Source organism: Mustela nigripes, chromosome 13 (assembly GCF_022355385.1).
Source record: "Mustela nigripes isolate SB6536 chromosome 13, MUSNIG.SB6536, whole genome shotgun sequence".
NCBI lineage: Eukaryota > Metazoa > Chordata > Mammalia > Carnivora > Mustelidae > Mustela > Mustela nigripes.
Window position 1 is genome coordinate 35,712,008 of NC_081569.1, and position 12,408 is coordinate 35,724,415.

Consider the following 12,408-nt stretch of genomic DNA (forward strand, 5'->3'; position numbering starts at 1 on the left):
GATATGAGTTTCCTAACTACAAATAACTAAAATAAAACTAAATCCTCCACTTCCTTCCATTTTTTTTATACCCCTTGAGCTTATAAATCTTCTCTGTCCTTAAAGATTTTTTTTTAAATAATCTCTACACCCAATGTGGGGCTCAAACCCATAACCCCAAGGTCACTGGTCGTATGTTCCACAGACTGAACCAGCAAGATGCCCCCTCTCTGTCCTTAAGATAGACACATGTATGGTCACCAAAATAAGCCATAGGTCTCTCACTCTTTGGACATTATCATGATCAATTCATTTCCTGCTCATAAACTGTTTATCAGACTAGATTTGACAGATTAAATACAAGACAACCAGTTACATTTGCATTTCATAAAAACAATAAATAGTTCCTTAGTACAAGTATTTATGGAACACACTTATAGTAAGAAGTTATTCATTGTCTATCCAAAATGCAAATTTTTTTTCACTTGCTAAATCTAGCACCCTACCTCCAACCCCACATTAAAAGTTCGATTTAAGAATCAAAACTCTGATTCCAAACACACGGGTAGTTCTAAAGTGGCTGGGGCGCTAAATGGAAGGCCTTCTCAAGAGTAACATATACAGAGGCCATAAACAAATAAACAAATGGAAAAATGACTCTCAACTTTCCTCTTAAGCGAGGCATCAAATTTGAGTTAACAGTAAATAAAAGGTGAGTGTTAGTAGACCTCACTCATACAGAACAGAGAATGTGGTGTGCCTTCTCTGCGGCACGACCAGACAGGAGGCCAATGGAGCTCAATGCTCCCTGCTCCGCCTCTCACCCTCCCGACATAAAGTTAATTACAAACCCTTTATCTCTTCCTCCAACTCCGGGCTCACGTCTGCTCCCAAGTAATCAGCTTAAGGGAAACCAGATCGTAAACTTAAACTTCCTGACCAAGAAGCAGGGGAATAAATGTGGTTCTAGTAAAAACTGCACAAGGCATAAGAAAGCAAAAGCCGTGAAGGGGAAAAATTACTCTCTTCAGAAGCCAATCTTGTTTTGATAATGGCAACACAATCTTGCTTCTTTGGGGCTCACACTATTTCTTCTTAATTTTAGCTTTATTGAGGTAAAACTGACAAACAAAACTGCAAGGTGTTTAAAGTATACTTCATGATCATTTGATGAACATTTACATTGTGAAAGGATTTCCCCCATCTAGTTAGTTAGGGGCTCAGACCTTAAATATGCAAGCTCTGTTTTGTTTTTCAGGGAGGGTTAAACCTATAATTCATTAGAGAAAATATATATTTGTATAAATCCCCTATATATGTATAAATAATCCTTTTCCATATTTTTCAGTGACGATACAAATAGAGCACATCCCAAGATAAGTTTAAATAATAATGGAAAGCATATTCAATTTTTAAATAACTTGTAAAATTAATTACCATACTCTCTAGGCTGTTAATTCAATTCTCGCTGAGAAAGGGCAGCAGGAAATCCTATTCAACTGTAGTCAATACTGCTTGCTCTGTCAGAAGCAGCAGAATAAGGTAGACTAAAACAAGATATTTATAGCTGTTGGCTAAGAAAAATTAAATGTATGGGCTAGAAGTTTCCAATGATAAAAATAAATCCAGGTTAATTCATTAACTTATTGGTATACTCAGCAAAAGTTTATTGAACATTCCTTTTATCCAAGATACCTTGCAATATAAGCCTTAAAAAGTGAGCTGAAGTCATACACTGCCTCCAGGATATTACGATCCAGCCATAAGACATATAAGACAACATATATACAAACAGTTGACAGTCTAAAGAAATTATGTAATTAAATGCCAAAATGTGTGTCAGGAGTTGCAATTTCAGTTAGAAGCCAGAGAAAGATGAATTCACTGTAGTGTAAAATATTCATCAAGAAATCAATTTCTATTTTCTTGATTTGACACACAAGAAGGGTATCACTGGGGGTGCCTGGATGGCTCAGTGTGGTTAAAGCCTCTGCCTTCCGCTCAGGTCATGATCGCAGAGTCCTGGGATCGAGCCCCACATCAGGTTCTCTGCTCAGCAGGGAGCCTGCTTCCCCCTCTCTCTCTGCCTGCCTCTCTGCCTACTTGTGATCTCTGTCAAATAAATAAATAAAATCTTAAAAAAAAAAAAAAGAAAAGAAGAAGAAGAAAGGTATCACTGGAGGGAAGAGCCAAATGCCCCCATACAGTCTGCCCAGGCTACAGAGAAGAGGGCTCCCCACTGCCACTGTGGGAAGAACCCAAAGCCTTTCCCTTTCCATGCAGGCTTAAACCATTGTCATGGGGGAATAAAAGGATAGAATAGGACAGACATGGGAGATCTTAGTGTAACTATGGACACTGCTTCTCTTAGGTGAAGTGTGAAGGAACAGAGAGAAAGGAACAATAGAGTGATCCTCCTTTCTCAGTCTCTCGTTCCCTTTTCATTCTTTCCACACATATTTTTTAGAGTTTACTACATGCCAACAATCATTCTAGGTGCTATGTACACCACAGTGAACAAGATAAATTCCTGACCTTCATGAAGCCTATTCTACCAGTGGGAGACAATAGTTGTGTGTGTGTGTGTGTGTGTGTGTGTGTGTGTGTGTAAGAGAGAGAGAGAGGGAGAGAGGAAGTATGTGTGTGTGTGTGAGAGAGAGAGAGAGACTGTGTGTGTGTATGTGTGTGTGTGTAATGACAATTATTGCTACAGATACTCTGAAGAAAAATAAGACAAAGTTAGGGGGCAAAAAATTATGGGTGGGTGAGGGATGCTGTTTGAGATAGGATGGTTCATGTAAGCCTCCCTAAAGAAATGACTTCTGACTTGGATGAAATGAGTGAGAAATCCATGTCGACATTTCAAGGAAAAAGCATTCCAAGCAGAGGAAGGAACAAATGCAAAGGTCTTAAGGAGTGGGTGAAGTGGAGGCGGCAAGGGGAGAAGGATGGAAGACAAAGCCACAGACTACATAAGGGGCCTATTAGCCATGATGAGGACTTTGTTTTTCTTCTAAGATAAAAAGCTATTGGAGGGCACCTGGATGGCTCAGTGGGTTAAGGTCTCTGCCTTCAGCTCGGGTCGTGATCCCAGGGTCCTGGGATGGAGCCTCACATTGGGCTCTCTGCTCAGCAGGGAGCCTGCTTCCCCCTCCTCTCTCTGCCTGCCTCTCTGCCTACTTGTGGTCTCTGTCTATCAAATAAATAAATAAAATCTTGGGAAAAAAAAAAGCTATCGGAGAGTTGTGAACAGAGGGGTGGGTGGCATAATGACCTCTGGCTGCTATGTTGACAACACCCTGTAGACTAGTGGGGGTAGATGCACGATGGCCCTGCTGGGAGCTTTTGCAGTAATTTCTGCAGTGACAGAAATGACAAGATCTTGGGAGAAGCAGTGAAAATGGTCAGAATGGTTTTTATCCTATATATATTTTTTCAAAGTAGAACCAAGGAGATTCACTGAAGAATTAGATGTGGGAATGAGAGAAAAGAATCAAGGGTCACTCCATAGTGTTTAGTCTGAGCATCTAGAAGAGTAAAATTGTTATGAACTGAGATGGAGAAGACTAAGTGAAGAGCAGATTTGGAAGAGGGAAATCAAGAGTCTGGTTCCTAGAGATTATTGCCTATTTCAAAACCCTTACATCTGTTGTCAAACCAAAGCAACAGAAATTGGGAAACTGACCTTAAATTTCGTATGAAAATTCAAGAGACCCAGAATAGCTGGAACAATTTCAAAAAAAGAAGAGCAAAATGGGAGGACTCACACTTCCCACTCTCAAAACGTACTACATAACTACAATAATAAAGACAGTATGATACTAGCATAAGGATAGACAAATAGATCAATGAAGTAGAATTAAGAGGAAGGAAGGAAGGAAGAAGGGAGGGGGAGAGAAAGAAAAAAGAAGGAAAGGGGGAAGGAGGAGGGAGGGAGAAAGAAAGAAAGGGAGAGGGAGGGAGCAAGGAAAGAAAGAAGAAAGGCTGAGATAGCTAAATGAGTTGGCTTCAGGCATGAAAATAAAATAAATTCATGATTTAAAAAGAAAGAAAGAAGAAAGTAGGAATGAAAACCAACATAAAATACAAGAAAAAAATTATCTTTAGTCAAGTGCTTTCAGTACTTTATGAACCTTTCTTAATCTCTAACCATGTATAGAACCCTATTTTACAGATTGCTTTGCCCCTAAAGCAAGTTATTAAAAAGGCAAAAAAAAAAAGGGGGGGGGGTCGGAACAATGGACCACCAACAAATTTAAAAAGCAATAATGACAGAAAACTTACAGGACGTTCACACTACTTCCCCTCCCAACATCTGAGTGAAGAACCAGCCATAACGCGAGAATCCATGGAGTAGGAAAACACAGCTGTTACCCCACTGAGGTAAGGAAGAGGACCCTGTGGCAGAACATTCTGTGGCCATGTGGCCTAGGTGGCCGGCAGAAGTCAAAAGCTGGGAAGATAAAATCAAGGGCTCACAAGATCTCCTCCTCCTGAGGCCTGACTGGCCTAAGGGGTGATCTACTGAAACAGAGACAAGGATTTGGCAATCGTTCCCAAACCTGCCTCCACCTCAGTCAGCCCTACCACCCGGGGAGATCCAGCCGCCGGCTGCGCGCTTGGGTTTCCTGCCTGCCTGACAGGGTCAGGGAGAACCGTCGCTCACCCCGCCAGTCTGCCGTCCGGACCCTAATCGACAAGGATGTAAAGACGTTAAGTCATTACACTGAGAACCACAGGAGGGAGGAAAGAACTGTGGGCCAGCGCCGGAGGTCTGGGACCTTCCTCCTCTCCCGCCAGGGAAGTTTCCTCCCCCCACCGCCCTCCCCGACGGAGACCCAAGTGCCTAGATGCCCCCCGGAGGGGACCTCAGCCCGGTCCCAAACCTGGATCTGCGCACCGGCGCCCCGCCCATGCCGCCCCCCACCCGCGGCGGTCGTCCCCGTGGGTCTGCGCTGAGGGACTCGCGGGGGTGCAGAGCGGGCTCACTCGCGCAGAAGCTGGGCGAGGACTCGCCGCCTCCCCTGCTAGCCCCAGGGCCAGCCCCGCCAGTCGCCCGCTAGCGCGCTGGGCTCTCCGGGCTGGAGCGGACCCCACCGGCCGCCGGGGGTCCGGCCGCCCCCCGCCCCCACGCCCCCCACAGCCGCGGGGCTCACCTGGCTGGAGCTCGCTGTCCCCGCGCCGCTGTGCCCGCGCGCGCGCCGCGTCCACGGGTTGCCGGCCCTTTTTGGGTCCTTGGCGGGTATTTTCCGTCTGGCCCCACATCACTTCCCGTAAAGGAGAGCGGGGTGGGGGCGGGACCTCCTCTCTACCCTCCACCTCCCGCTTCCTCCTGTCACCTCAGGGAGCACCCCGCCCGACTCCGCGAGGGCGCCTTGCGGACGCCTCCTCGCTCGCGGCTCCGGGTCCCGCTGCACCTGCGGCGGGTCCTCTTGTGAGCCACGAAAAGGCTCCCGCACGCTTGCTTTGGCCTATTATCCGGTCTCCATGGGCCTTTCCTGGAAAGGGTGAAACCTTAGAGACTTGTTTTCGGGTGGAGACCCAGACGTGACATTTCCAAACTTCCCCAGGATCCGTGACCTGCCAGGTGTGGTTTGCGGACTCTGGCCACATTTCTTCCTTCAAAGGCCATGTTCTAAAGGTATTTTCCAGGGCATCAGATCACTGCCTCCGCCGTAGGAGCCGGGGGTGCTGAGCAGCTGCAAAGCCGGCCCCACCCGGGGCTCCTGGGGCCCAGTACGCTCCTTCCTGCAGCAGGTCCTCCCGGGTCCTGCTCCCTAGAGGCCGGCTCCGCGCCGAACGTCCGGCTCTGCCACTGTCCAGCCCTCCTCGCCAGCTCCTTCCTCACTCGGATGCGCCTGGCCTGGCCTTCCAGCTCCGGGATTCTTGGAAATGACAGGAGGGAGGAAAAGTAAAATCCTGACAGGAAAAATGTATTTCTGAGAGGAAATAAACGGGGTCTTTGCACATACAGGGTAGTTCGGTTTAGAGAGTTATTCCAAATTTCTAAAAGGCAGCAATTCGTTAAGAGAGAGAGAGGCAGGGGCGCCTGGGTGGCTCAGTGGGTTAAAGCCTCTGCCTTCGGCTCAGGTCATGATCCCAGGGTCATCGGATCGAGCCCCGCATGGGGCTCTCTGCTCTGCAGGGAGCCTGCTAACTCCTCTCTCTCTCTCTGCCTGCCTCTCTGCCTACTTGTGATCTCTGTCTGTCAAATAAATAAATAAAATCTTTAAAAAAAAAAAAAAAGAGAGAGAGAGAGAGAGGGAAAGAGAGAGAGAGAGAGGCAAAATGCAGTAAGATTAAAAAAAAAAAAAAAAAAACCACCCAGCTGTGAGGAGACATCTGCGAGCCTTTGCTGCCCCCCAGCGGCTTCCTTCTCTCAGCGCTGAAGGGTACCTATGCGTCCTCTTGGAGCTGCAGCTGTGAAGGGGTTCAGGCCACCAGGTTACCACTCAGAGCCAGACAAATTTCTCTTCCAGTGGCCTCGAGGTATGGACAATGGCCTTTGTCCTTGCTTCTGTTGGCTCCCAGCCAAAGCACGTCTGAACCAAATAATTCTACATCTAAGAAGGGCAAAAAATGATTGAAAACCCTAATCCGGCTTCTCTTACCGTCTACTTCTACCACAAATTCCAGCAGTCCCAGGCCCACGCCCCCAAACCCATCATACTTCCGAGTTTGCAGCTACTCACAGTTTATGCTACAATACAATTAGCTTCTCAAATATGTGTCCAATTTGCAAAATCACATAGAGCATAAATATATGAAATTGTGGAATATTGAACATGCATCCAATCTGATATTTATAGGGAAATATACCAGAGTAATCTCAGAATTAGAGATAACAGATTTCAGCAGGGTGATAGTGTCAAGGATATTCCCCAGTTGAGATAGGCCATCAGACTGTTGTTGGTGGAGGCTGGCAGGGAAAGTAGCCCCAGGTTCATGTGTAAAGGAACAGTCCTGGGATTTACTGATCCGCTAATAGTTGGGGGCAAACAATGAAGCAACTGTTAGTGGCTGATATGATATGAGAGACTTCCCCTTCAATCTTCCCCACTTCTGAAGGGGACTGTAACCACGAGTTTACGAAGCAGATCAAAAAACAGACTATGGTAACGTGGCCCATTCATTATCCTTTCATTCACTGAATGAGTCCAAATTAGGTACCAGGGATGGAATAGTGAACAAGGTAAATTGGTCCCTACCCTCAGGAGCTTGACACCAGCAAGTAAGCAATTAATTTCAATGTGGTGACATAAGATCATCAATAAGGGAAGTAAGCATGTTACTGGAACACAAATAAGTGACACCAAATCAAGACTTCACAGAGAAAGTGATGTATAAATTAAGAAGGACGAATAAGGCAGAAGATGAGGGAGAAGGGAATTCTAAGAAAAGAGAGCAGAGAAAAGACTTGGAGCTGAAAGACACTATCCTATATTAGTTCAGAAAAGCTGAAAAACTGAGTAGAAAGAAGCAATCAGGGAAGAGACTGGAGGAATGGCAGAGGCTGGATTTTGAAGAACTCTGGAATGATTATTCATTTATTGACCACTTACTATGAATCAGCCAATATGTTAAGAAATTTGCATATATCCCCTCATATACCTCTCACAAGTGCCCTCTGAAATAAGTACTATTCCTGTCTTTGTATTACAGATAAGGAAACTGAGCCTGAAAGCAATGAAGCAACCTGACCGAGATCATACAGCTGAAAGTGGCAAAGCCAGGACTAGAACTTAGAACTCATTTTCTAAATGCCTATTAATGTTAAGAATGGGTTTCAGAGACCAGTTAGCATGCTGAAATCTAAGTAAGGAATAACAACAATCTGGTTTAAGACCATGACCATGAGGATGAAGATGAATAAACAGATTTGAGATATTTAGGAGAGTAAATTAAGACATGATTGTAGGTGGTGAGGGAGACAGAGAAATCCATGAAAATGCCTGTTTCGGATTTGGGCAACTTGAAATCCTTGAGCAAAAGGAAGAGGGCCCAGTTGCAACAGGGTGAAATAGACCACAATGAACAAGTTTAGACATTTTAACTTTGACATATCAGAGCTGGGAGAACATACAAGTGAAACTGTTCAGTATGCAACTGAACAGGCTGATCTGAAGCACAGAACACAAGGGCAGAAGCTATTGCCCAAGAGGGTACTCAAAGACATGAAAGTCAATGAGCTAGTCTAGAAAATGTACTAAGAGGGCAAAGAGGGGATTTGGTACAAAACCCATGGGATCACTCAGTTAATGAAGTCTGAGAAAAGAGTGCCCAGAGAAGTAGGAAGAAAACAAAGAGAAAAAGTTATGACAGAAACTAAATATATTTAATATATCTTGCATACCAATTCAAAATCCTCTCTACACCACTTCTTACTCTAGTCACAGAACCGGTCACAGTATAACCTTGCTTCCTACTCTGGGTCTTTTCTGACACTGCAGGCTGTTGCTTGAAACATTCGCAGTCCCACTCCAGTATCACTTAATGGGGGGGAAATTGGAAATATCAGTAAGAACTCATGATTTTTAATATGTAAACTAGATAGGAATAGAATTATATATTGATATGTATGTGTGTATGTACTTTCCAGCAATGTCTGCTAAGAGATCCTAAAAGCAACTATATCACAGTAGTTATGAATACATTAGCATGCAGATTTTGATTTCTAAATACCCTTCTAGAATAAAAGCAACAGGCACATGATTATATCTAAAATATCTACAAAAAAACTATTACAGCTAATAAATAAGCAAAGATCAGGATACAGGATCAGTTGTATTTCTACGCATTGGCAGTAAATAATCTGAAAAGGAAATTAAGGAAAAACCCCTACTTGAAATAGCATCAAAAAGAGTAAAATACTTAGGACTCAATTTAACCAAGGAGGTGCAGGGTTTATACACTAAAAACTACAAAACTCTACTGAAAGAAATGAAAAGAAATAAAGAAGACTTAATAAATGAAGACAGTCCATAGTCATCTTTACCTAATATTAAAAGATAGCAATATGTCCCAAAGCAATCTACATATTCAACATAATCCTTACCAAAATTAACTTTATCAAGATTTTTTGCAGGGATGGAAGAGTTGATCCCAAAATTCATGTGAAATTGCAGAGCACCTGAAATAGCCAAAACAATCTTGGGGGTAAAAAAACAAAAAACAAAAAACAAAAAAAGGACATTGATGGACTCACTTTCTGATTTCAAAAGTTAATACAAGATGCAGTAATCAAAACAGTGTGGTATTGACATAAGAATAAAAATGTATTTGAAAAAAATTGACATGAGAGTCCAGAAATGAACTCATAAATCTGTGGTCAATTGATTTTCAACAAGAATGCCAAGAGTATTCAATGAGGCAAGAAAAATCTCTTCATTAAACTGGTTCTTCACATGCAAAAGAATAAAGCTGGACCCTTATTTCACACCATATATAAAAATTAACCAAAAATAGATCAAAGACCTAAACTGCAACAGCTGAAACTGTAAGAACTATAGAAGACAAAGGCACAAATCTTCACTATCTTGGATTTGGCAATGGTTTCTTACATATGATACCAAAGGTATATGAAATGAATAGGTTAATTAGACTTTATTAAAATTTTAGTATTTTACCAAGGGACACAAGAGAGAGGAAACACAACACACAGAATGGGAGAAAATATTTGCAAATTATGTATCGGATAAGAATATAGTATCAAAACATAATAGAGTTCTTACAATAAAAAAGACAACTCGATTAAAAAGAGGGCAAAGGACTTGAATAGATTTTTCTCCAAAGAAAATATAAAAATGATCAATAAGCACACAAAAAGATGTTCAATGTCATCAGTCATTAGGGAAATGCAAATCAAAACCATAATTACTTTTTCACACCTATAAAGCTGGTCATAACTTTTTTCAAAAAAAAACGAAAAATTACAAGTGTTACATGAGGATATGGAGAAATTGAAACCCTATAGATTGCTGTGGAAATGTAAAACGATGTAGTCACTTTGGAAAGCAGTTTGGCAGTTCTTCAAAATGTTAAACAGAATGACTATATGATCCAGCAAGTCCAGTGTCATCTTGGATTAGTTCCCAGACCAGAAAAAAAATAATTGTCTATTGATCCTAAGGACATCAGTAAGAGTTGGTAAAATTTGGATAAAATCTGAAATTAAATAATATTGTATCAATTTTAATTTCCTGATCTTAATCATTATATTGTAATTATGAAATACAAGGAGTTTTCAGGAATTACACACTGAAATATTTAGTAGTAAAAGGGTATCATATGGGCAACTTACTCTCAGAGGGTTTAGAAAAACAATAATGTGGTATGTTCAAGTGTAAATACACATACACGGAGAGAGATTAAAGCAAATATAGTAAAATGTTAACACTTGTGGAATTTTATATAAAACGTTTGTACTATTTTTGCACCTTTTCTCCAAGTGTGCAATTACTTCACAATAGTTTAAAAAAAAAACTTTTGAAAGTCACTTTACCAAGTCCCATTGGATCAAGTCTAGTGGCCCACTTAAAAACCTATCATTTTCTTGGCTTCCCCTCTCATTTTTTTTACTCCCTCCATCTGCTCTCCTGATCTTAAGAGTTAGAATGGATTTGTGCTGAGATTGGAAAAACAGCCACCCGATTGTTACATAGAAGGCCCTGATAATATTCCTTTCACTGAGGCACTGGTGAGGCCATTGACATCTCTGAAAAGCTCCATGGTGGTTGCCCTTTATAGGCTGAGATTGACAACTGAAGATACTGCTGCAACAGGTCTCCTTAGCATCAGCTAGAAATAAAAGAATCCCCATTCACTAAAGCTACAGGTATTCCCTGTCCCCAGTACTTGTCCCAGGCCTTGCTAAAGCCTGCAGGTAAGCACCCTCCACACACAGGATGCCTCTGGATGAGTTGGCTCTGGGGGCCAGAGGGGCTACCTCTGGTGGACAAAAAAGCTTGAGTTCCTGGGCACCAAAGTACTGTAACAACTAGAAAGGTATTTGGGGGCAGGCCACTATATCGAGGGCACTTCACAGACTGCCAACTGAAACACACCCCCAGTCTGTCTATCAACAAGGCCCATTTACTTGCTCTGTAGCTATAACCTGATGGACAGACTTCAGTTTTGTCAGATATGTGCAGACTGCAGAGGCACTGCTGGGAATGGAGCCAAGGAAACCATTTTTGCACCCTCCCTTCGCTTCATTGCAGCTTACTGGTATCTCTCAGAAAGTAGTTGATACTCATCTGAAGTCCCAATTGTTACAACTTTTACCAATAGGACACCTCCAGATCTCCTGGTCTATAGATCAGCAGGGTCTACAATTGTGTGCCCACAGGACTATATATATTTACATAAGTTAAGACCTGCTGCCCAAGGATCTGGCTTCCAGTTAGCCTGAACCCAGGTACTGATTGAGATCACAGGTCTCAGCACACCATCCACAGCTGGGATCCATTCAAGAACAAATCAGTCTACTTAGACAATCACAAATGTTCCAAAGACAAATAAGAGCTAGGGCAAGGTTGAAAAATAAGGTTTATCTCCTACGTAAGACCACTGCTTCAAAACTGGGAGACGTAGCTGTTTTGCACTATACTTAGAAACAAACATGGAGAGTCAAGGGAAATGAGGAAACAGAAAAATATGTTCAAAAAAAAAACAAAAAAAGCAAGAACAAGACAAGTCAGAAAAAGAAAAAGACCTTAATGAGATGCAAAAAAAAAAAAAAAAAAGAAAGAAAGAAAGAAAGAAAAAGTAATCTACCTGAGAAGAGTTCAAAGTAATGGGTATAAAGATGCTCTCCAAGGGGCGCCTGGGTGGCTCAGTGGGTTAAAGCCTCTGCCTTCTGCTCAGGTCATGATCCCGGTGTCCTGGGATCAAGCCCCGCATCGGGCTCTCTGCTCAGCCTGCTTCCTCCTCTCTCTCTGCCTGCCTCTCTGCCTACTTGTGATCTCTATCAAATAAATAAATAAAATCTTTAAAAAAAAAAAAAAAAAAGAAAGAAAGAAAAGATGCTTCCCAAACTCAGGAGAACAATGGATGAATACAGGAAGAACTTCAACAAAGAGACAGAAAATATAAAAAGGAACTAAACAAAAATCACAGAGCTGAAGAACAAAACTGAACTGAAAAATACACAATACCATTCAACAGCAGGCTAAATGAAGCATAAAAAATGGATCAGTAACCAGTAAGGAAGACAGGGCAGTGGAACTCAGAGCAACAAAAGAAAAAAAATTTTAAAGGAGAAGATAGCTTAAGAGACATAGAACAACATCAAGGAGAATAACATTAGTAGCATAGGGGTTTCAAAAGGGGAATAGAGAAAAAGGGCAGGAAATTTATTTGAAGAAAATAATGGCTAAAAATTTCCCTAACCTGGGGAAGGGGACGGACATCCAGGTACAGAAAGCAAGG

General features: G+C 42.4%; 1 protein-coding gene across 2 annotated transcripts in view; it reads right to left on the reverse strand.

The window, feature by feature from the left end:
* The window catches only part of RAB27A (RAB27A, member RAS oncogene family), a 79,777-nt gene extending 74,355 nt beyond the window's left edge, over window positions 1-5,422 (reverse strand). The window contains exon 1 of one of the 2 annotated variants that reach the window (XM_059371956.1): window positions 5,136-5,422. The gene's annotated coding sequence lies outside the window, so the exon portion shown is untranslated. The remainder of the gene's footprint in view (window positions 1-5,135) is intronic. The other variant, XM_059371957.1, reaches the window with a different exon arrangement.
* Between the last annotated feature and the right edge of the window lie 6,986 nt (window positions 5,423-12,408).